Raw genomic sequence first — 23,111 nt, forward strand, 5'->3', positions numbered from 1 at the left:
AAAAGTTACGGTCAGTGTTTCTCTGAATTTTACTACCTCTTTCTTCATACACCCTCTCTCTGCTGAAATCAAGACCCATTTCATAGATACAAAATCAGTTTTTTACTGGTGCCATAGAAAAAACGCCTTGAGGTGCTTCACAGAAAACATTGTCACGTAAAATGGATACTGCTGTGGTCTCTTACGCCCTGCAGCTACCATATGTGTTGAGCATTTCGATGTAGACCCCAAGGGATCTGTCTCAATGCTATCTATGCTAAGCAAGGTATTGAGACTGACAAGGGTTCTTGTTGAACACAATTACATGAAGTTTATTACTAACAACAATTACATACAACTCTGCAAAGGCCTTGATCTAGCCTTGGTCCTAACAATTACATAAGCTGATTGCTTGACTATATGCCTGACTCATAAGGTATACATAAAGTCTCACTGATACAGAGTCACAGATAGTAGTGAAAATCTGCAGTGGAGACCACAGGCAATAGTGAACATTTAGCATGGAGGCTGTACCTTTTATCCTTCAGCCTCACACATATTGATGTTATAGTGATGTCACTATGTAATTTCTTAAAGGTAAATGTCATTGTCTGCATTGGCATGCAGATAATAGCACAACAGATACCAAGCCATATCAGGATATATTAGGAGGAGTGACCAAAAGTGTGGTTAAAGAGTTGAGGTGTCTCGAGGTTCATAACGGAGGAGAAGGAGGTAGGGATGTAGAGAGGCTGAGAGGGAATTCCAACTATGGGGCTGAAGGCATCATCACTAATGGAGCGACAATGGGATTGAGGGATGCAAAAGAGGCCAGACCAGGAAGAAGAGAGTGTTGAGGGGTGTTGTTGTGCTGGAGAAGATTTTAGTGAAAAGGAGTGGTGAGAAAATGAAGGGATTTAAATATGACAATGATATTTTTAAATTGGCAGCATTAGGGAACCAGGAGTCCATGTGGTTCCACAGAAACAGGAATAACAAATCAACGGAGTGCTGACAGCATACATAGGGATTCTGACCCCAGGTCTTTATAACATGTTAGCAAAAGGCAGCATGTAGAGGAGGAAAAATGTAGGGCCAAGGATAGATCCTTGTCGCCTCCAGAGGATATGAGAAATGAGGTCATTAGTGGATAAGTATAAATGGAAGCAAATGAGGACAGTCCTACTAAGTATTGAGGGGGGCGATGCTGGAGTGGACTGTGTCAAAGGTTGCACAGAGATCAAGGAAGACAAGGAGAAACTGCAGCAATGTTATTATCACTGAGATGTCATTTGTGACCCTGATTAGAACCATTTCAAAGCATACAACAGGATTGGAAACCCAACAAGAGTGATTGAAGCATGAAGCTACATGGACTTTGGAGAGGAAGAAGAGATTGAAGAAGGGCATTTGTTTGTAAGGTCAGCGAGGTCAAATGTGGTTATTTGTGGTCATTTTGCACTTGTGCATGGGAGATCACAAACAGAACAGCATTTATCGACTTTCTGATTGCCCTGTTGTAAACATTAACAACCTTTTCTGAACCACTTTAGTAATAATATAAAAGGTGCAATCTCTAACGGAAAGTGCTAGTGTTTTCAGTTCTGAAAACATTGACTTTTGGTTCCTCTATACAAAACACCATATAATGTATTGAGTTGCAAAACAGCACAAAAGTGAAACAACAATCACAACTATGAGCATAGACAAGCATGGCATTCTGGCAATTTATTCATTCAAGATAATAGGCATCTCTCAATGAATTACAGTACAGAAATTCCACAGAGATTACATGGTATTGTGATGCATAACAGCAAAGATCAAGTACTTTATTTCCACAATATGAAGTTTGAGATCATATTATTTTCTTACATTCACTGAAAGGTGTCTGGCATTGTATGGAGGGAAGTTATTTTTATTTTAGGTAATGCTAGAAAATCTTCAACCTTTCATATTTTATTACTTAACACACAGACTTTTCACAGACTGGATGAGCACTTCAGGCAAACATCTCTACAGCGCCAGTGTGAATTTGTTTATTTTCTACAGAGATCTTTATGGTTTCTCTGAGTGAGAATACCATTGTGATGACAAAATGTACACAATTTTCTGCTGTGAACTCACGGTTATAAACAAATTGGTTAAAAGTGCCCAACTTGAGTTCACTTAAGATTCTTCTAGCTGGCAGAGAGAAGAGATTTACATCCTATCAGCCAAGCTTGAATTCAAACTAAGGCCCATAGTTGATGATAGAAGTTTCTAGGTGAAACTAATTTTAGTAACATGTGGAAAATAGAAGATTTTGAATTAATGTGCATTTAGCCAGTGCTAACATTGTTGAATTTTTGATATGGGTTAAATTCCGTTCCTGTCAGCAAAGTAAAATCATTAATTATATCAATTATCAAGGGGAAGATCCAATTAAATTGAAGAAGACATCATTTACTGGTATGACTGAGTACTTATGCCATCGTGCTTTGAAGTCATAATTGGACCAATTTAATTTTACCATTGAAGTTAATTAATTCTTTAGGCTATGGTAGTGGAAGACCTTACCACAATTGCCTTCATGGGTGTTATTGTCAGGGAAGAAGAATAAAAGGTTAGTGTAACAAAAAGAACAATAGATAAGACCAAACAAATAGTGTAATCTTCACAGCCCAAATGGCTAAATATGCCAGAGAACCATATACTTGGAGTTAAGAAAGCCAAAAATGACAGTAGCCAATAATATTCTGACAACATAAACACTAGGTAATTTCATTGGCAATAACCAGGCCACTGGGCAAAAGACCAATCAGAAGCTGACTGAAACCATTTCCCGAAGACTGGCAGACTATTATTTTCTCCAGGAACACATTTGCATTTGAGGAGGAGGCTGAAGGCAACTGTTTTAAAAGAGAGAGGGAATGCACCTGAGGAGAGGAAATTATTTACAATTTCTGCCAGCTTTAGGGTAAGGGACAGAAGCTTTGGACTCACAGAATTCAGTGTCAACTATGCTTTGTGTAGTAATTCTACACTCTGGGCAGAATCGTCCCAGGCTTGCATTGAGTGCGGTAGCATGTGAGTAAAACCTTGTTTTACCTGTCGGCCGCGAAAGTGGGTTTTCACGCCGTATCGTCCCAATCCCACCGCATTACTTATGCATTCCTGGGAAACACGGCATTTCCATGGTGGTCAGGCTCTTATTTGCTCGCCATGACATCACTTTGGTGCTTCATCATGTCGGTGCCATATTTAAATGCGTGCACACATCTCAGTGCTTCCAGCCCATGACTACTGCAGGGACGATGTCCACAAAAGGCAAAAAAACTGCAGCCCCCAGGTTTAGTGACACTTCACTTGAATGCTATTTGGACGCCATGGAGGCCTGCCGTGATGTCCTCTACTCCCGCCCTGGCTGTAGGACGGGCAGCAGCATCACCAATCCAGCATGCAGGTGATGGCAGCAGTGATCAGTGCCAATGCTGGATAAAAGAGGGTGGCCTTCCAATGCAGATAGAGGATGAATGATCTCATTTGTGCAGCCAGTGTAAGGCAAGAATCTCATCACTCTAAACTCACAAACTCACAAGGCCATCACACATTCATTGGCATCTAACTCACGACAAGCTCAAGGCACATCACCACCCATTCTCACACGCATATTGTCACATGTCCATCTGGCTTCATCTCCTTTGGAAGCTGCCTCCTCAGCCCTCACCATCTTGAGGCAGCTTGCGCAGATCAACATGTGCCCCCACACACACTCTGGGATACCCTCCTTCCTCAGTATAGCTCTCATCCTGCAGCCTCTTCCCTTGCCTGAGGCCACTTCTCTCCCTTCCCAAGCAAGCCGTAGCCCTGCAGCTGTTCAAAAGCCATCCACATATGGCTGATCTGGCAGGTAGAGACCTACCCGTGAGCCCTCCTAAAAGTGATGTGGTGCTGTCTGTGAAGCCCGGCGCTGATGACTGAGAGTGCCGACCAAAGCAAGGTAGGCAAACAATTAAAGTCCCAAGTGAAGTGCAGCCCGCCAAGTGCATGCCTTGAGTATGCTGTTGCAAAACACGTCAACGTGTTTTCCTGCTGACATGGGCGGATGATCCAGCGGAGGGAATGAGTCCGGCAGGCTGGCCTTATGATGATATGCTGACGTATTACAATGAGGTTCCCGATGTCTGATGGCGGGGAAAGCGGTCCGCCATCGGCGGGTGGAACAGACGATTGCAAACTGGTTTCATGCTATTGTGAATCCGATTGTGCCATATGGTCTGCTCATGCCACAGGACTCGCCCAACGCTGGAGGCCTCAGCCTCCTCCTCAAATGCATTAGCATTCCTGGGGTGGAATTTTGCAGCCCTGTCATGGTGGAGGTAGGGCCTCAAAATGCAGCGAGCCGTTCAAAAGCACATTGGCTTCGGTGGGACCGGAAGAGCCCACCGGCAGGAAGGGCAATAAAATTCCGCCCCTGGAGAAAATCATAGTCTACCTAGTCTTCTGGAAGGGGATATCAGTCAGCTTCTGTTTGGTGATTTGCCCAGTGGCCTGGTTATCACCAGTGAAACAACCTAATCGCTGTGTTGCCAGAAAATCATTGGCCTTTATCATTTTTGGCTTTCTTAACTCCAAATATCATCCTTTAAGTACATGGTTCTCTTGCATATTTAGCCATTTGCACAGTGAAGACAATTTGCTTGGTCCTACCTCCTGTTCTATTTGTTACTTTAGCCTTTTCTTTCCTGACGAAAAACACCTGTAAAGGCAGTTGCAATAAGGTCTTCCACTACCACAGTCTAAAGAATGAATTAACTTCAATGGTAAAATTAAATCCTGGTCCAAGTATAACTTCACAGTGCTATGGCATTAACCCATGTCAAAAATTCAGCAACATTAGCACTGGCAAAATGCACCAATTCAAATTCTCCCATTTCCCACATTATGCTAAAATTAGTTTCACCTAGCAACTTCTGTCATCAACTATGGACCTTAGTTTGAATTCAAGCTTGGCTGATAGGATGAAAAGCTCTTCTCTCTGCTAGCTGGAAGAGTCTTAAGTGAACTCAAATTGGGCACTGTTAACCAATATGTTCATAACTATGAGTTTGCAGAGAAAATTCTGTGCAATTTGACATTACAATGGTATTCTCACTCAGAGAAGCTATAAGGATCTTTGTGAAAAATGAACAAATTCACGCTGGTGTTGTAGAGATGCTTGCCTGAAATGTTCATCCAATCCGTGTCATGTCTGGTCTGTGAGTGTTAGATGACAAAATATGAACGAATGAAGATTTTCTAGCTCTGCCTAAAATTAAAATAAACCCTCTCCAAACAGTGCCAGGCACCTGTCAGTGAATTTAAGAAAATAATACGATCTCAAATTTCATATTATGGAAATAAAGTACTTGATCTTTGCTGTTGTGGATCACAATACCATATAATCTCTGTGGAATTTCTGTACTGTAATTCATTGAGAGATGCCTATTATCTTGAATGGATAAATTTCCAGAAGGCCATGCCTTGTCTAACTTGTTCATAGCTGTGATTATTATTGTTTCACCTTTGCATTGCTTTGTAACTTAATACATGATATGGGGTTTTGTGTAGAGAAGCCTAAAACCAATGTTTTAAGAGCTGAAAATACCAATATTTTCTGTTAGAGACTGCACCTTTTATATTACTCAAGTGGTTGAGAAAAGGTCATTAATATCTACAACAGGACAATCAGAAATTCAAAAAATGCTGCTCTGTTTATGATCTCCTACACACAACTGCAAAATGACCGCAAATAACCACATTGCCTCCAGTTACACAATTATCTTTTTTTTATTAACATTACCAACTACATTGAAAGACTAATTACTTAAATTACATTTCATGTAATTATTGCACTTGTCACCTCCTTTATCAAAGCACTGCAGACATAATAGTAAAGGATTACTATACTTTACTAGCTATTAACTCTACGATGGAACATCTGAACTCTGCAAAGCCCTAGGATTCTATTTATACCATCTATGCTCATCTATAAGCCCAAGTTCACAAATATGCAACTGGTTATGATCAATTTTTTAGGTAAACATTACCCATGCTGTGGAAAGTTTACTGAACACAGGTTTAACCTTTAATTTCTTGCTGAAATGCAATACTAAAGGGTATGGTCATAACATGATTGCAAATGGTGATTCTGGGAGTTTTTCAAATCCCAGAGCACAGATGTTTTACTGAAATCTGTGACACTGCAGTTGCTTTAGTCTAAAAAGTAATGACAAATCTTCCATTCAGGAGATAGATGTCTTAGTTCCTGTTGTTGGCAAGCAGTGTACTTGTTTATTTGGGTCCTCGGGTTATTCCAGGGAGATCACAACAGAATTTGGTAAAAGATCTGTCAATATAAAAGGTTTACAAACATAGGAACAGGAGTAGGCCATTCAGCCCCTTGACACCATTCTACATTCAATCAGATCATGCGCTGAACAGTAACTCAACTCCATTTACTTGTCTTTGCTCCTTAAACCCTTGATATCAATACCCAATACAAAGCAATCGATCTCAGTCTTGAAAGCAAACATGTCCACTGAAGTAACTGTTGCAATTTGGGTTTCTCCCAACGCTCATTATTCATGCTCACAGCAAGAAGACAATTTCCATCAGCAGGCAGCCCATAGTTCCAATCAAACTGAAACTCATAGATTATACACACAAAGTGACTTGACTTAGCATGCCACAGGACTATCTGTTACACAAAATCATAGGATGATGAAGGCAGAAAAGCAGGATACTCAAAACCATAATTTCAGGTGAACTACAAATTTTATTGTGGGAGGTAAATTTATACAGAAGCAAAGTAAAGCATTAGATTAACTATGTTAGGGATTTTATTTTGGCAAATGGTAGAAATAGGCATTAAATGGGTGCTGTGCTAATACAGTATATTTTGTGCCATCTAGCACTCTACCAACCGGAATTCTTTACTAACTGGAATTTCTGATATTCCCCAAATATGAATTGTCACTTTACCAAACGGAAGCAATTATGAAGTTATCAGGAACTCATACCTGTATACTGTATTATTTTATACTTTAGTTTATGTTTTACTGTACTGTTGAAGATTGAAGTAAAAAGAATACTGTTCTTTGCTTCCTGAGTATTTGCATATTGGTTCATGCTACAAGTATTGCGCAGTATTCGGGCAATACACATATTCTAGTCGGGGTAGTCGGGACGTCAGAAGTGAGTCAGTAGGGAGAGGGCGGCTCAGCATGAGTGATTGGGAGGTCAGTTCTATGGTTACCCAGGAGTTAGACTAGGATTTTTCTGCATCACATTTCCTGGGTTACTTTTCAGGTGAGTCCCACGGAACTGTCCAAAGTCTCCGACTCTCACACAGAGTCGGAGACTTTCGTGGAGGGTCCCAGGCAGTAGGGGAATTGCCTGTCAGGTGTTCTGACTTTCCAGGCAATTCCCATGGAAGTCATCGCATGGGGCTTCTGCAGGGCCTTGGGTCAAACGTTCAGTCTTCGATGATCCAGAGACTGGAAGATTTGGGCCAATGGGATAATGCCCAGAATATACTTGCCTTGGAGGTAAATCAGACAAGGTTCACTAGATTAATTCCTGGGATAAACGGGTTATCTATTATGAGGTAAAGTGAGCAGGTTGGGCCTACACTAATTTGAGCTTATAAGAATGAGAGGAGATGTTTTGAAACATATAAGATTCTGAGGGGGCTTAACAGGGTAGAAATTGAGACGATGTTTCCCCTCGTGGGGGAGCCTAGAACAAGGGGGCACAGTTTGAAGATAAGGGGTCTCTTATTTAAGACTAAGATGAGGGGGAATTTATTCTCTCATTAGATGATTAATCTTTGGAATTCTCTTCCCAGGACAGCAGTCGAGGCTAGGCCATTGAAGATATTCAAGGTTGAATTGGACAGATTTTTGATCTAAAAGGCAGTCAAGAGGGGGGAAAGGCAGGAAAGTGAAGGTCACAATCAGGTCAACCATAATCTTGTTAAATGACGGAGCAGGGGACCTAACAGCCTACTCCTGCTCTCATTTATTATGTACTTATCTGAGGTAACGACTGCATGTGTGAAACTGAGTGATGGTATTTCTTCTTCATCACTGTTGTTCTTGCTCTTCCATGTGTTGCTCTTTAACTGCTGCCTGGCTAGGTGGCGGTTTTTGGGTTTCTGAAAAGTGAAAGACACAAGAACAGGGCTGTGGTAAGGGAAGTGGGTGTGAAAGTAGGAAGTGCATTCTTATACCATCTGCAGCATGCAAATCAGGACAGAGTGTATGATGAGGAAGAAGTAGAATGTGAAAAAGAGGGTTCAGTATAAGGATAATGTTATCTTCTAGTGTCACCACTGTGTCCCTCTAACAATGGTGAGCACTATCTCCTCCCTGAGGGCAAGGATCTGCAGCCACAGCTGCCTGCTGTTGGTTAGCGCCTGCTGTGTCCAGTTGTGTATCACCTTATCCCTCAAGAGAGAGGAAAGTGTACTAGTGGGACAATGATGTGGCTGTTTTGATTGAATAGCTAACAGTTTCTGCAAGCTGTGAGAGAAACAGGTGAGACTATAGCAGTGCTAAATGTGAGGTATAGCTCTGAATGCTAGATATGAGTCCTGAATGATAGGAATTGTTGGTATGTGAATGATGGGGATGGGGTCAATACCATCTGAGGCTACTTGCAGTTGGTGAGATATGGCATTTTAAGATACATTTACTGACCTTGACCACTCTATGAGGCCTTTGAACATTTATCAGCATTGCCTCCGGGTCCTCAGGGCTTGACTTCTGGTATTGATGGCCATACCTATCTGCTCCCACTGCCTTCTGAGATTTTGTCTGCAGGACATCCTATGGATAGTGTAAATCCCTCATCCTTTGCACCTCCTCAACCAAACCTCCAGTGCAGCATCAGAAAGTCTGGGCACGTATTCTCTCCTTGGTTTTGTTATTCTTCTGTCTTTCCCAGGTCAGAATTAGCTTTTTTGTAAATTCATTCACGGGATGTGGGCTTTGTTGGCTGGGCCAGCATTTATTGCCCATCCCTAGTTGCCCCTGAGAAGATGGTGGAGAGCTGCCTTCTTGAACCCCTGCAGTCCATGTAGTGTAGGTACGCCCACAGTGCTGTTAGGAAGGGAGTTCCAGGATTTTGACCCAGTGACAGTGAAGGAACGGCGATATATTTCCAAGTCAGGATGGTGAATGACCTGGAGGGGAACTTCCAGTTGGTGGTGTTCCCATCTATCTGCTGCCCTTGTCTTTATAGCTGGTAGTGGTCATGGTTTGTAAGGTGCTGCCTAAGGAGCCTTGGTGAATCCCTGCAGTGCATCTTGTAGATGGTACACACTGCTGCTACTGAGTGTTGGCGGCGGAGGGAATGAATGTTTGTGGATGTGGTGCCAATCAAGCAGACTGCTTTGTCCTGGACGGTGTCCAGCTTCTTTAGTGCTGTGGGAGCTGCATTCATCCAGGCAAGTGGGGAGTACTCTATCACACTCCTGACTTGTGCCTTGTAGATGGTGGACAGGCTTTGGGGAGTCAGGAGGTGAATTACTTGTCACACAATTCCTAGACGCTGACCTGCTCTTGTAGCTACTGTATTTATATGGCTAGTCCAGTTCAGTTTCTGGTCAATGGTAACCCCCAGGATGTTGATAGTGGGTGATTCAGTGATGGTAATGCCATTGAACATCGAGGGGCAATGGTTGGATTCTCTTTTTTTGGAGATGGTCATTGCTTGACACTTATGTGGCAAGAATGTTACTTGCCACTTGTCAGCCCAAGCCTGGATAATTTCCAGGTCTTGCTGCATTTGGACAGAGACTACTGTAGAATGAAGTTGCCTGCATCAGATGCAATGGCTTAATCCTGCACCCATGATCCTTCTGCTGGTTTTCAGGGTTATTGAATTTTGCTTCCATAGAATGATAAAGGAGGTAATGTTGAACTTATTATTTAAGCTACATTTAGGATACAGTGTGTAGTTTTATGCACCCCATTATAGGAAGAACATAAAACTATTGGAGAAGGCAACATAGGTCAGATTTTACTAGGAATGAGGGCTTTTCACTAGGAAGAAAAGATTGAAAAGTCAGTCTTTACTTTAACTACATTTGAAATGATTAAGGACGGATTCATCCCAGATTTGCAGTAAGTGCAGTTGCGAGCGGGTAAAACAACATTTTACCCGTTGGCTGCAATGGCGGGTTCTCACACTGTGTCATCCCAAACCCGCCACATTAATTATACATTCCTGGGAAGCATGCTATTTCCATGGTGGGCAGGCTCCAATTTGCCCGCCACGTTGTCACCTTGCCACTTCATCATGCTGGGCACCACATTTAAAGTACAGCCGTGCGCACAGCTCTCAGTGCTTCCAGCCAAGTACTGCTGCAAATAAGACATGGCTCCAAAAGGCAAGAAGGCTGAAGCCCCCAGGTTTAGTGTCACGTTCCTAGAGTGCCTTTTGGATGCTGTGGAGGCCTTCCATATTGCCCTGTACCCCCACTCTGGCCATAGGAGGCGCAGCAACATTACTACTCTGGCTTGGTAGGCGATGGCAGTGGCGATCAGTGGCAATGCTGCACAGAAGAGGTTGGCCATCCAATGCAGAGACAGGATGATTTTACCTCTTCCGTACTGCCAGGGTAAGGCAACCATCTTGTCACTCTAAACTCACACAGTCAAGCCTATCACATATTCACTGGTATCTCACTCACTGCCAGCTCAAGGGACGTCACCACTCAATCTTTCACACACACACTCACATCTCCATCTGGACCCGTCTGCTCTGGAGACTGCCTCCTCAGCCCTCACCATCTTGAGATGACTTGCACAGATCAACAAGTGCCCCCACGAAAGCCCTGGGATATCCCTCTTCCTCAGTACAGACCTCACCCTGCAGCCTCTTCCCTTGCCTGAGGCCATTTCTCCCTCTTCCCCAAGCAAGCCCTAACCCTGCAGCCGTACAAAGCCCCTCGCGCCTTATGGCTGGTCTGGTAAGTAGAGATCTGCCCGTGAGCCCCCCTAAAAGTGATTTGGCGCTGTCTGCCAAGCCTGGGACTAAGGACTGCGAGTGCTGCCTGAAGCAAGATAGGCAAACAAACCTCGAAGTCCCAAGGGAAGTGCAGCTTGCCAGGTGCACATCACTTTTGTGCAGTTATCAAACACGTCCAGCATGGCGGGATGAATCTGGTGGGCTAACCTTATAATGATATGCAGATGTATTACAATGAGGTCTCCGACATCCGATGGCGGGAAATGCAGCCCACCATCTTGACGGGCTGAGATGAGATTGCAAACTGGTTTCATGACATTGTGAAACTGATTTCTGACCTTCTCACCATATTGTCCGCTCATGCCACCGAAAATGCCCGACGTCAGCGGGAACAGACGATTCTGCCCTAAGTGATGACTTGACAGTTGTTCCAAGTTACAAAAAACATTGATAAGGTAATTGTTTCAACTGGTTGGTGCACAAATTTAAAATAATCACAATAATATGAAATGCATGATGAGTAAAAATAGCCTGGATTCTCCAATTCTGCACTCCTTACCCTGTTACTAAGCGCCCATTCATTTTAATGGTGAAAAAAGGAGAAAGTATAGAATTCAAAAATTCTGAGCAACGTCACGAGAATGAGTAAATGGTTAAAAAATGTGCCATAAATGATTGAAGCAGTATTCATTACTCCTTTTAGGATAAGAATAAAATCAGCATGGCTTTTAGAATAGAGTCAGAATGGCTTTTAGAATAGAGTCAGCATGGCTTCATGAAGGGGAAATTATACCTGCCAAATTTATTAGAATTCTTTGAGGAAGTAACAAGCAGGATAGATAAAGGGGAACCAGTGGATGTAATACATTTGGATTTCCAAAAGGCGTTTGATAAGGCACCACACATAAGGCTATTTAATTAGATAAGAGCCCATGATGTTGTGGGTAGTATATTAGCATGGAGAGAGGATTGGCTACCTAATAGAGGACAGAGAGTTGGAACAAGGGGGGCATTTTCAGGGTGGCAACCTGTAATTAGTGGAGTGCCACAGGGATCAATACTGGGGCCACAATTATTTACAATATACATTAATGACTTGGATGAGGGAAGTGAATGTACTATCGCCAAGTTTGCAGATGACACAAAAATAGCTGGGAAGGCAGGTGGTGAGGATAACACAAAGGGTCTATTAAGGGATATAGACAGGTTAAGTGAGTGGGCAAAAAACTTGGCAGATGGAATATAGTGTGGGAAAATGTACTTTGGCAGGAAGAATAGAGGAGCTGAATATTATTTCAATGGAGAAAGACTGCAGAAAGCTGCAGCACAGAGGGATTTGGGGGTCCTCGTGCATGAATCACATAAAGCTAGCATACAAGATCAGCAGGTAATAGGGAAGGCAAATGGAATGTTAGCCTTTATTTCAAATGTAATAGAGTATAAAAATAGGGAAGTCTTGCTAAAACTATAAAGGCACTAATTCGATCACACCTAGAATACTGTGAACAGTTTTGGTTCCTGTATCTATGGAAAGATATACTGGCATTGGAGACAATCCATAGAAGGCTTTACTAGGCTGATTGCGGGTATGGAGGGATTTTCTTATGAGGAGGGGTTGAGTAGATTGGGCCTGTACTCATTGGACTTTAGAAGAATGAGAGGCGGCCTTATTGAAATAAATAAGATTTTAGGGGGCTTGACAGGGTAGATGCTGAAAGGCTGTTCCCCTTGTGAGAGAGTCTAGGATCAGAAGGAATAATCTCAGAGTAAGGGGTTGCCTATTTAAGACAGGGATGAGGAGGAATTTCTTCTCTCAGATGGTAGTGAATCTGTGGAATTCTTTACTGCAGAGGGCTGTAGAGGTGTTATGGCCAGCAGATGGTAAATACCAAGCTGCCCAAATTCCTTGAGGGGAACTTGAATCAGCTGCCACAACTATTTGCAATTTGTACTTATTTTGTGATGCGGGCTTTGAATTCAGTAAAAAGGTCACCAAGTCTTATAGGTTTCTTAAAAACTCAGGATGATAAGCTGTTGACTTAAACTGTTTTATCCCCAAACTGTTCATTCTTTCCTTAAACAGTTGTGACATGAAATTTGAACCCTGGATCTGATTGTATTTTTTTTAGGTAAACCATGTCTTGTAAAAAAAAAGTCAACTCTTCCACAATTCTCTTTCTTGTAATATTTCTTAAAGGTATTGATTCAGGAAACCTGGTAGACACATCCATTATTGTCGGGAAATACTTATTTCCACTTTTAGTCTTCGGGAGGAGTCCTACACAATCAATCATGACCACAGTAAAAATTTCTTTAAATGCTGGAATAGGAATTAAAGGTGTCGGCTTCATCACTGTTCATGGGTTCCCTATCACCTGACATACGTGGCATGTTCTATAGAATTTGACGACATCCCTATGCAATCCAGATCAATAAAAATGTTTTTGCATTTTTGCCTGTGTCTTTCTAATTCCTAAATGTCTCCCCTTTTGAATTTCATGAGCTATCCTCAGAATCTCATCTCTATATCCAAATGTTTTTACAATCTGATGCACCTCTCTTCAACTTTAATTTGCTGGAACATGATAAGGCCTCCATTTTCTCATTAAAACATTACCCTCATGGCAATAACATTCTGGAATAAATTCTGCCTCTTTTTCTGAGTAAGCTGTTTGATATAACTGTTTTATTTGCAAATCCTTTTTTCTGTAACTCCATAGTTGAACACTTCAGCTGCATCATCTTCCAGTCTTTCTTCCTGAACAATATAATATAACAATATTATATTAACAAACACTGTGCCAGCTATTTGGACTTCCACATCTTCTCTCTGACTTTGAACTTCCTGTTCTTCTTGTTTCAACCTATGAGCCCGTGATCTTGTTATCACACAACCTGGACACAATCCAGGATGCTCTCTCTGCAACACTTCTGTTGAAAACACTTCTACAGACTACTCAACTACCATAGACATCACCCACATCTGGGTCCCAGCTATATCATTACCCAAAATAAATTGAAGCCCTGCAATGGGCAATTATTTCCAATACTCCAACAATCACCTCACCCGTTTTCCACTTACTCTTTAAATTTATCTTCCATAATGGAATATGTTTAGCATCTCCATGAACCTCACTTATTATCACCTTTTCCTGCAATCCTCCCTCTGAACAACAAATGTCACTATCCCATAACATTAAGGATTGACTAGCCCTCATGTCTCTCAGTGAAGCAGAAACCTCATGTTACCAACCTACCAACCTGGATTGAAACAATGTCCAGTTTTCCTGTGGCCATTTCATCTGTTTCGATATCTTCTCAAATGAAATAAAGAATGCCTCCACATTTCTTTCCTCAAACTTTGGAAAAGCTTGTACAAATTTAAATATCTCCCCACTGTGTTCTGATCAGGAAATAAGTCCTTCCTCTCCTTCTGGTGCCTCTTTGTAAACTGCCAGGAGTTTAAGCTGGAATTCTCTCTCTCTCTCTCTCTTTTCTCTCTCCTTCTTTTCTAACCTCACCATTTCTAATTCCCTTTCTGTTTTCTTTCTCTCTCCTGCCTTTCTGCCTGTACCCTTTGGAATGCCCCTTCTCTTTCCTTTTCTTTTTCTGCTGCCTCTAGTCCATTTTTTTTTCTATTTGCAACTGAATTTGAGCCCATTCTGATAAACCACCCCTTGGGGAATTTGGTTTCTCGGGTATTCCTTCCAATTTCAAATGCTGTGCTACACCTTCAATTATGTCTGATTTCCTTACCCCTGCAGGTATTCTCAATTGTAACTTATCTGCCAATTCCATTAACTTAACTTTATTTACCTTTCGTAAATCAGCCAAAGTTATAACTTCAACTCCCAAGTCTTAGCAACAGGTAAAGCCGTATTGCAGTCTCATCACTTCAAATAAAAAACTCACACCAATTCACGAATTCAAAGTTATTCTTGTACTTGTAACCTTAAGATTCACCAATTCCAAACCAATAAATGGATGTCAAATATATCCCACAAAGAGCCCCCAATTTCTGTTATGGCAGGAGAATGGCAAATATCAAGCTGCCCAAATCCCAGAGGGAAACTTGAAGCAACTGCCACAACTATTTGCAATTTGTTCTTATTTCAAAATGTGGGCTTTGAATTCAGTAAAAAGGCCACCAAGTCTTATATGTGTCTTAAAAAACTAAATTAAACTTTTATTAAATTAAAAAAAAATTTAAGCACATGCAAAGGTTTACAAATTACTATAATAACATCAAGCTCCTCTGATTAATCTAACTCCCAGTTACACCTCTGTTAAGGCAACAGTAAAAACACATATAATTTTAAAAGACCCAGGCAGAGTAACACAATGCCCTGAACAGTCAAATTCAAAGTGAGTTTTCTTAACTTCAGTTCTTGCAGATAGCAGTTTGGGCACAGAGGCTAAAGGCTTTTCACACTTGTGAGATCTTAGAATTCCTTCCCTTGCACACAGCTTTCTCTCAGTTATACATATTCTCCCCTTTGGATGCAAATTCCCATTGTTTCACAATGCCTTTGGACTTTACTTCTCTAATATAAAAATCTATCAGAGTACCAATTTTACCAGTCACTTTTGGGTAAAATAAACAGTGGGGATGATTTTACCCTCATCGAGCAGGTTTGGTGGGCGGGCCTGGGAGCAGGTGTGCAGTAGTCCGCCACCTGCAATTGGGCCCCCACCATGATTTCACGCTGACTGGCCAATTAATGGCTGACCAGCATGAATTATGTGCTGACACACACAGCACTGCCGGGAAGGGGTGGGGGGTGGAGAGGAGGGCGAGCGCAGAAGTCTGCACATGTGCGCAGGTGCACTCACAGAACGCTCCCTGAAGGCACAGAGCTGCCTCAGGGGGATGAAGATTTTTCAAATGAAAAATAACGTTTTTAAAAAAAAAACATAGCCCCTCATGTGACTTTGTCACATGAGCAGGCCATGTTGAAATTGAGTTCTAAAAACTTGCTTTATTTTTAATTAACATCAGAAACCTCATCCCGCCCGTGGATGAGGTTTTCTCAAAAATCGAAAGGCCGCTTGGCCTATTCGCCTGCCTGCCAACCGTAAGGCTGGACGGGCAGGGGAAAATTCTATTTAATTAATTGATTAATGGCTTAACAGCCCTCTTAATTGTAGATGGGCGTGCTGCCGACTTCTGCACGCGCCCGCCGACCGAAATACTGGGCGAGTGTGCGATGACATCATGTCGGGCATGCGTCCACACACTGAGCTGAAAATGCAGCCCATTGTTTCTTAACTTCTGGATAGGTGATACATTTCACTCCGCCTTTTGAATTCAAGCTAGTCTGGTTATTTAAAAATGCAAATGTTGCCTTTACACTTTACATTCTATAACATCACCCATGTTTACCTACTTAACATTTCAAACCTAGCTCATCTTCTGATAAATCAAAGCCTTCAGACCAGCTGCATGTAATTTAATTAAGTCACACACACACACACTACTATTACTCTACTTTATAATAAATTCCAATGATATTATGAAAATTATTATATCTTCCTGCCAAGAGGCAGGGTCGTTAAGTATATTCAAGGCTGGGATAGACAGATTTTTAAACAAAAAGGGAATTAAGGGTTGTGGGGAAAAGGCAAGAAAGTGGAATTGAGGATTATCAGATCAGCCACGATCTCATTGAATAGCAGAGCAGATTTGATGGGCTGAATGGCCTACTTCTGCTCCTAAGTCTTATGGTCTTATGGTTAGATAATTGAAAAAGAGGCACATTAAATTATGAGAAGCAAACATTAAACCATATGGCGCACTGGAGAAAATTAGTAACATTGATTTGATGGCCTGAATGTTCTGCATTTGCATTGCAACATTATGGGCAGAATCTTCTGGCTGGCGTGGCGGTGTCCCATCACGTGTGACATTTTCACATGAGGGGGACATGTTAATGAGTTTTTTATTGTTCTGTTTTTTATATTTGCCGGCCTTTCAGTGATCTCCCTGAGGCAACACTTTGTCTCAGGGAGATGTGCGCTCTTTCACAGTTGGGGAATCCGCCCCCGCCCCCACCACCCCCAACACATAGCGCTTCCTGTCAAGCGGCCTGCTAGGCGGGCTTTAATTGTCCCACCCACTTAAAATGGCAGCGGGGCCCATTTCAGCAGCGGCAATCGGCTGCCCACCCCCCGCTGAGCCGGTGGGGCCCGCCTGCCCATCAAAGGCAAAATTCTGCCCTGTGTGTTAATATAAGACAATAATGACAGAAGGTAAACTTACAAGTGAAGATGGAGGGTGGATTACAGGGAGGGAGTGGTAACTTCACCACTATTCATGACTGTAAGCCCTCATTCCTGGAAACAGTTTAATGTGTCAAAACTGTATCTTTCCCGTTAGGTTTCATGCCCTTCCTACAATGAAGTAATCAAAACCTACATACAATATTCTGAGCTATCATTCATGAAGGCTTGGTAGTAGTTACAACAGAGCTAGGGGGTGATAACTGTAAGTGCCATACAGGTTTACTACATTGCATTAATGGAAGGTCATAAAAACAAAACTACTGTGGATGCTGGAAATCCAAAACAAAAACAGAATTACCTGGAAATACTCAGCAGGTCTGGCAGCATCGGCGGAGAAGAGAAGAGTTGATGTTTCGAGTCCTCATGACCCTTCAGCAGAACTGAGTATAGTTAGGAGAGGGGTGGGTGAAATATAAGCTGGTTTAAGGTGGGGGTGGGGGGAGAGAAGTTGGGGGGGGGTGGTTGTAGGGACAAGCAAGCAGTGATAGGAGCAGATAAATGAGTTCCGTGGGGCAGGAACAGGCTGACACGATCGGTCTGCTGGGACAGTTCTGTTTGTGGATTTTGGGTAGGAGGTAGAAGCAGGCCGTCCGAGGTTGGGCGACTATCAGGTTGGAAGTTGTGGGAGGAAGATCTCCAGAGGAGATGAGGTCAGTGACAGTCCTGGAAACAATGACTTGATGTTCTGTGGTGGGGTCATGGTCCAGGGAGAGGTAGGAGGAAGTGTCTGCGAGTTGACGCTCAGCCTCCGCGAGGTAGAGGTCAGTGCACCAGACAACAACAGCACCACCCTTGTCAGCGGGTTTGATGACAATGTTGGGGTTGGACCTGAGAGAATGGAGTGCAGTAAGTTCAGAGAGAGACAGATTAGAATGGGTGAGAGGAGCAGAGAAATTGAGACGGCTAATGTCACGCCGACAGTTCTCAATGAAAAGATCAAGAGAAGGTAAGAATCCAGAGGGAGGGGTCCAGGTGGAGGGAGAATATTGGAGGTGGGTAAAAGGATCCATTGAACGGGGAGAGGACCCCTGCCCAAAGAAATGAGCACGGAGACGAAGACGGCGGACCTGTAAGCCTGGGTGGGTTCGAAACAAGAGGGATGGAATTTCAGTTGAAATCCACGTGCGGTGAGTCGGAGACGGAGACAGTCACTGAGAAAGGAAATATGTCTGTGAAAGCGGGTTTTAGTAAACACCTTGTCAAACACCAGGAGAGAAATGGAAAGCAATGAAGGTGAACAAGGCAGAAGAGACAGGCGGAAATCCTGTCGGAGAGCAGAGCAATCATTTCTTGAAGAGGAGTGGCAGTCAATTAAACACAGAGATAAAAACAAAAAAACTACTGCGGATGCTTGAAATCCAAAACAAAAACAGAATTACTTGGAAAAACTCAGCAGGTCTGGCAGCATCGGCGGAGAAGAAAAGAGTTGAAGTTTCGAGTCCTCATGACCCTTCAGCAGAACTGAGTATTTATAGGAGAGGGGTGAAATATAAGCTGGTTTAAGGTGTGGCGGGGGTGGGTGGGGTGGTGGGGGAGAAGTTGGCTGGGTTCTTGGCTGGTCTGCTTGGCTAATTAAATTTTCACAACTGCTTCCAGATATGCAGTGTGATAGAGGTGGCATTCACGCCTTCTCTTATTTGCCTGGACTTGGAGACTGTGCTACTAATTGACAAGGAAAGACAGTTCCACCGCCCCCCCACCCCAACCTCTTCCAGTTCCTGCATTAGATCCATCAAAGAAACAGATGGACTCCTTGCAGATATTTACTTTTGATTACAAGCTTTCTGCCTTCTAACTTTGAAAGATGATTAGAACTGTCCTATTAAACAGCATGAATCTAGTTCCCCGTAACAACCTAAGGCTTCGCACCCACCAACAATTGCCTGAAGTTTGGGCGTGGTATTAAAAGGAGGCTGACCCTGTATGTGCACACGGGGTTAGCCGAATATATGTTGGGTGGAAAAAATTCCCACATAACTTCACATCCAGCTGAAATTATGTCAGATTGGAATATTTACGCTAATCTGGCTGTAGAGGGAAATATGTAGAGAGACCAATACAGAAAAGTGTAAGTGAAATTTAGAAGCAAGAAGAGAGGACTTTCCAGGCTGGCTTGGAATAAATTTGCCAACCAAGGTGACCAACTGTCCTGCATTTTATGAGATTAAGCATAATTTCGCCGATTGTACTGCGTCCCGATTTCTTTTCTTCCTCGTATGCAATTTGTCCCGTATTCCTACAGGTTATCTTGTGCAGCAAACTGAGAGACTACTGGGGGTCTCTTGCTGTTACCTGGCTGGTTGGGTCGAATGGTCTGTTTCTGTGCTGTATATTCCATGAAATTTCCATGCAATACTTTTATTGACATGCTAATGAGATGGAAGAAGTATTAGAGATATTAGAAGAGCCTCCTTATTCACTGGAGCAGGATTCATGTTTTTTTTAAATTCATTCATGGGATGTGGGCATCACTGGCTTGGCCAGCATTTGTTGCCCATCCCTAATTGCCTTTGAGAAGGTGGTGGTGAGCTGCCTTCTTGAACCGCTGCAGTCCATGTGGTGTAGGTACACCTACAGTATTGTTAGGGAGGGAGTTCCAGGATTTTGACCCAGCGACAGTGAAGGAACGGCGATATATTTCCAAGTTAGGATGGTGAGTGTCTTGGAGGGGAATTTCCAGGTGGTGGTTTTCCCATGTATCTGCTGCCCTTGTCCTTCTAGATGGTAGTGGTCATGAGTTTGGAAGGTGCTGTCTAAGGAGTCTTGGTGAGTTCCTGCAGTTCATCTAGTAGATGGTACACACTGCTGCCACTATGCATTGGTGGTGGAGGGAGTGAATGTTTGTGGATGGGTGCCAATTAAATGGGCTGCTTTGTCCTGGATGGTGTCAAGCTTCTTGAGTGTTTTTGGAGCTGCACTCATCCAGGCAAGTGGAGAATATTTAATCACATTCCTGGCTTGTGCTGTATAGATAGTGGACGGGCCTTGGGGGGCCTGAAGGTGAGTTTTGTGATGCATGATTCCTAGCCTCTGACCTGCTCTTGTAGCCACAGTATTTATATGGCTAGTCCAGTTCACTTCCTGATCAATGGTAACCTCCAAGATGTTGATAGTGGGAGATTCAGCAATGGTAATGCCATTGAATGTCAAGTTAGATTCTCTCTAGTTGGAGATGGTCATTGCCTGGCACTTGCGTGATGCAAATATTACTTGCCACTGGTCAGCCCAAGCCTAGATATTGTCCATATCTTGCTGCATTTGGACACGGACTGTTTCAGTATCTAAGTAGTCAGGAATGGTACAGTAAATTGTGCAATCATCAGCAAACATCCTCATTTCTGATCTTATGATGGAAGGAAGGTCATTGATAAAGCAGCTGAAGATGGTCCGGCCTAGGGCACTATCCTGAGGAACTCCTGCAGCGATGCCCTGGAACCGAGATGATTGCCCTCCGCCAACCACAATTATCTTTGTTTGTGCTAGGTATGACTCGAACCTGTGGAGAGTTTTCCTCCGATTCCCATTCAGCCCAGTTTTGCTAGGGCTCCTTGATGCCACACTCGGTCAAATGCTGCCTTGATGTCAAGGGCAGTCACTCTCACTTCATCTCTGGAGTTCAGCTTTTTTGCCCATGTTTGAGGCAAGGCTGTAATAAGGTCAGGAGCCGAGTGGCCCTGGCAGAACCCAAACTGGGCGTCAGTGAGCAGATTATTGCTAAGCAAGTGCCACTTGATAGCACTGTTGATGACCCATTCCATCACTCTACTGAGGTTGGAGAGTAGATTGATGGGGCGGTAATTGGCCGGATTGGATATGTCCTGCTTTTTGCCAGGTAGATGCCAACGTTGTAGCTGTACTCGAACAGCTTGGTTAGGGGTGTGGCAAGTTCTGGAGCACAAGTCTTTAGTACTATTGCAAAAATATTGTCAGGGCCCATAGCCTTTGCTGTATCCAGTGCCTTCAGCCGTTTCTTGATATCACGTGGAGTGAATTGAATTGGCTGACGACTGGCATCTGTGATGCTGGGGACTTCCAGAGGAGGCTGAGATGGATTTAATTGCTTAAATTGTCCACAACCATTCATGACTGGATGTGGCAGGACTGCAAAGCTTAGGTCTGATCAATTGGCTGTAGAATCACTTAGCTCTGTCTATCACTTGTTGCTTATGCTGTTTGGGGCACAAGTAGTCCTGTGTTGTAACTTCACCAGGTTGACACCTCGTTTTTAGGTATGCCTAGTGCTCTTGTCATGCCCTCCTGCACTCATCATTGAACCAGCGTTGATCTCCTGCCTTGGTGATAATGGTAAAGTGGGAGATATGCTGGGCCATGAGGTTACAGGTTGTGATTGAGTACAATTCTGCTGCTGCTGCTGGCCCACAGTGTCTCATTGATGCCCAGTCTTGAGTTGCTAGATTTGTTTGAAATCTATCCCATTTAGCACAGTGGTAGTGCCACACAACACGATGGTGGGTATCCTCAATGTGAAGATGGGACTTTGTCCCCACAAGTCATCACTCCTACCTATACTGTTGTAGACAGATGCATCTGCGACAAGTAAACACAAGTCATGGAAAGAAATGGCCTTAAAAGCAGTGAGGAGCTGTTGAGGGGAAAAGAGAAACAGAGTACAAAAAAGGGAATCAAGTTCCTTCAGAGGCAATTTCAACAATGGGGGAATTCTATTTAAGATTATCGTCGATTGTAGTGCAGAGGCTGTGCAACCACTGCCCCACTAACAATGTTACAAGATCAGCAGTATGCACTATCGGAAAGGTACATTGCAGCAGCTAGTATAGTGAAAACGTTAATTTTGAATATGACTTAAAATTCAAATATCTGAGCAAGTGCAGGTTCAAACTAGTTAAAGGTAATTTTAGAATTATCAGGAAAATCATCAAGAGTGAAAAAGCCATGGAATAAACTTCCACATAGAGTAATGCAGAAATGATAACCTTGAAACAAGGAGGTGTTCCAAGGATCTCTCTGGATGGATAAATTAAAATGGGCTGAATGGTCTTCCTCACGCAAATTATCTTGAGAAATTAACTGTTAAACTTTTTATTCTCATTTGTGGAAGATCAATGAGCAGTGTGTCAAATTTTGTCAAATGATGGATTATTTATGTCAAAGGGCAGAATTTAATGGATAGCGGGGCTTCCTACCTCACCATAGAAAAAATTGGTGGGGAACTCACCCCTCCACTGGACTGCTGCCCTGCAGCTATTTCACCTGAGATGTGTTAACTGGCTGGAGCTGAGCTTTCCGCCCAATCTGGGAACGTGGTCCTGCCTCTAAAAGCTGTTGGCCATCTGATTGTTTGGCATCTCTCTGGTCCCAGCAGTGCCACTGGAAGCGGTGGCCACTTCTGGGACTGCATACAGCCCCAGAAAACAGAGATGGAAGCCGAGTGCAAAGTAAGTCTCACGGGTGGGGTTGGCGGGTGGTGGTGGGGGTGGGGGGAAGTTGGGTGGTGGTGTTGGTTGTGGGTAACACCTTGGAAGGCACACTTTGGGAGTTATCCCTGATTGGTAAAGGGGGGCCATTTGAAAAAAAAAAATGCTGTGCCTTCAGATAATGTCACTGAGCCTATAGATGAGAAATAGGAGGGAGCCAACGATGGGTCCCTGGAGGACACCAGGAGTAATGGTATGGGAGCAGGAAGAGAAGCCACTGCAAGTGATTATCTGCCTACATTTAGATCAATCTGACAGAACTACGTGAGAAAAGCCCCACCCAACTAGATGACAGTAGAAGGGCATTGGCAGAGAATGTCAAGGACTGCAGACGTATTGAGAAGAATGAAAAAGGAAAGCTTACCTTTGTCAAAGCCACATAGGATACCATTTGTGAAT

This window comes from Cetorhinus maximus, chromosome 4 (genome assembly GCF_964194155.1).
Source record: "Cetorhinus maximus chromosome 4, sCetMax3.hap1.1, whole genome shotgun sequence".
NCBI lineage: Eukaryota > Metazoa > Chordata > Chondrichthyes > Lamniformes > Cetorhinidae > Cetorhinus > Cetorhinus maximus.